This window comes from Triticum dicoccoides, chromosome 4A (assembly GCF_002162155.2).
Source record: "Triticum dicoccoides isolate Atlit2015 ecotype Zavitan chromosome 4A, WEW_v2.0, whole genome shotgun sequence".
Lineage (NCBI taxonomy): Eukaryota > Viridiplantae > Streptophyta > Magnoliopsida > Poales > Poaceae > Triticum > Triticum dicoccoides.
In genome coordinates, this window is record NC_041386.1 from 464442957 (window position 1) to 464446210 (window position 3254).

Sequence of the window (3254 nt, forward strand, 5' to 3'; positions counted from 1 at the left end):
GAAGTGATTCTCTTCAGGCATATGGTCAGGCACAGGAAGAGCCGCATCAGCAAGTAAATCCTCGTCAATATCAGCCACACATGCATCAACATGTGCAATGGAGGCTTTCATAGCTGCTTCAGATACAATTTTCCGATGCTCAGGTTCGTCATTGATGCCAAGAACCGTGCACATGTTCTCCTCTGTTATAGGAACATCAATTTCGTCATCATTCATTGGTGCTATCTCAATCTAGGACCAATCAATGCCTCCTTCCATTGTTGATACATGTATATCATTTCTTGCAACCACCGTTGGCCTACTTGGAGAACAAATAAACATTTTAACATAAGGGCATCATCCAATTAGTTAGAGAACATTTTATCAAATAACAAAACTATGCTAGATCTGAAGGTTTGTTTTTTCATGCTTCATCTTAGTTTACTCTACTTTCTGTACAGGTTCATTAACGCCAGAGAAGTGTTGTGCTAGCTGCAATAACCATGGGAAATGGGATCCTAGGTTAATCAAAGCCAGGATCCATGTACAGGCGCACACATGTACACCATGAAGCGAGTTCAATAGGATTAGATGTACGTGACTGATGATGTTGTGAAATGCGTGGTCTGCTTGTGTTGTACTGGGAAGTGGGATCTAGGATCATGATCCTCAAGGTGTTAGTGCTCGCCGCAACAGCCATGGGAGAGGAGGGTGTGGGTTGATCAGATACTAACCAATCTGCAGCATCTCGTGATGATCCATGGATGCAGGAGTCGTCTGCCCGACCGGTAGTTTGAGGAATCACCTCGCCGCCGGCCTGTGTGAGCCCTCCCTGTCCGGGAGGCGCTGGAGTTGATGGCTTGGTGGCTGGCGGTGCATCCACCTCTCTGCTGGGCGCGGACATGGAGATAAAAACTAATAACAGAATCAATCTATGATTTCTTGATCTGTTTGTTTGGTTGGGTATAGCAACGTAGAGAGAGAAGATAAGAAGAAGAATTGCAAATTTGCCACAGGGGCAGTAGAGTCATTTCGTGTCGTGAAAATAGGGATAAAAAGTCAAAAATGATTACAGTAAAAAAAAGGCATATTATCTAAAGAGAAAAGAAAAGCAGGGCAAATCATCTAATCCTATGTAAAGTGAGGCAAATTATCAAATGCCCAAGTAAACTGGGGCATATGATCCAACCTTGTATATAAGTGTATATCCATGGTGAATAAAGAACACTGGAATCATTTGCTTTGTCTCTTGTTTGTTTCCCGATTCCTTTCTAACACATTATCAGCACGCTCCCGCGGAGCGATTCCATCGGCGCTCAACAGCGAGAACGAAGAAACAGGAAAGCGGCAACGTCGTGGAGCAACTCCGGCGATCTCCATCTACAGGTGCATCGCTGCCTTGGAGCGATTGGATTAGGAGTCAAGTCCAAGAGCATTGGAGAATCAAGAACAGATAAAGGTATGAGCCTGTAGATCCCTCCGTGGCATCGCCCGCCAGCGCCGTGGCCGTCCCTGGCCGCGTCGGCACCGCTCCCCAGCCTCCGCGGCCGCGCCCGCCCGAGCCAGGCCGTGGTCGGCTCCGCCCGGCCACACCGCGCCTCGCGCCATCGCCGTCTGATCGCGCCGGCCGCCCCGCGCCTCGGTCGCGCCCGTCCGCTCGGCCGCCACCCTGTTGCGCCGCGCCCGTCCGCGCCAACGGACTCGCGCCCTCCGCGCCCCAGACCTCGGCCTCCGTGCCCGGCCGCCCGGTTGCGCGCGTGGGCGTCATGATCTGTTGATTCAATGAGTGATTTCTGGAGCATTTCCTCGGTTCAGGCACATCAACGAAAACAACCAATGATGCAAAGGGCAGTAACTACCTTGTATAATTTCCTAATCTCCATTACGTTGTAACTAGCGGCCGGTGCCGCTAAGACTAGTCACAGTGGGAGTAAACTTAGAGCAGTAATATGCATATGTTACTAGTCTATTTTATTACATCCACAGTGGGTAATAACATATGTGTTGTGTCATGCATCACTTCATTTATGCATATGTTACTAATCTCCATTACGTTGTAACTAGCGGCCGGTGCCGCTAAGACTAGTCACAGTGGGGAGTAAACTTAGAGCAGTAATATGCATATGTTACTAGTCTATTTTATTACCTCCACAGTGGGCAATAACATATGTGTTGTGTCATGCATCACTTCATTTATTAGATTGTAGACTCATCTTTTTTTGATATGTGTGATGTTATGGTAATTAGCTATGTTACCATATGTCTCTCTTTCTTCATTAATTACATGCCACATCATCTATTTTGCATAGATAAGTGTAATGTTATCACCCATGTTATTCCCATTATGGGTAGTCTAACCCTCTCGCCATCAATGCAGAAGCAACTTGCTCGTCGAGGACGCATGCAGTAGCAGGCGCGGTGGAGAACCCAGCCTCGGCGTACTCGCCGGCCACTACGACGGAGACACGCGGCGTTCCCGCGCTCTGTCAAATGTGATGGGCCCTCCCCATCACGACTCGCGGTGGAGATTGCAGCGGCGTCTTCGGCGTAGTTCGCTCCCGCGGCTCCTACTCGACGACGTGGTGGACCTTTGCCCTGGGGTGCGGCGCTATCCGCTGACCCCACTCCTCCAGGTGCGGCCAGCCGTGGCGGAGATGGAGCAGGCTCTCCCTCCGCCTGGCAGAGTGCAGCCTGCACCCGGCGCTGGCCAGGCCCGAGCCCGTCGCGAGGCTTCCTCCGGCATGGTTCCTGGAAGCGGAGACGACGGTGCGCCCACAGCAGCGGCCCCTCCCGCGACGAAAGCAGCGGCCCCTCCGGCCGGCGGAGCCCATCTCGAATGGCTGTGGCGTAGAAAATTCCCCATTGGGAATTTCATATCCGCACAGGAGGAAGAAAGGAAATCTTATCCTTTCAACCATTTCTGGATTTAGTCCTCTGACTTTATCTTAATGCTAAATACGTCCAAGTAAATTCTGATTCGATCCTCAGGCTTATGAATCTTTTCAGTTTAGCTCTACGCTTTACTGTATTTTACAATCAAGCCATCTGGCAACTTGGACTTTGCATTCTCAACCCTTTTTCTGTTGAGTTTTAAAATTCCGGAAATATACATATGTTGATACTTGACATGTTCAATGTGTTTACTACATATCAGATTCTTTAGAACATGTTTCCCGCGATTGAGATTAAATTTTCTCGTACAACAATATATATTTGCGATTGAGAATTATTATTTTCTCGCAAAACAATCTCATCGCGATTGAGATTAATTTTCT

General features: G+C 48.8%; 1 long non-coding RNA gene across 1 annotated transcript; it reads left to right on the plus strand.

The window, feature by feature from the left end:
* The first annotated feature begins 1270 nt into the window (after positions 1–1270).
* LOC119286192 lies at positions 1271–3044 on the plus strand. The gene is made up of 2 exons (XR_005140294.1): positions 1271–1438; positions 2357–3044. It is a non-coding gene; the product is annotated as an uncharacterized LOC119286192 (long non-coding RNA).
* The last annotated feature ends 210 nt before the right edge of the window (positions 3045–3254 follow it).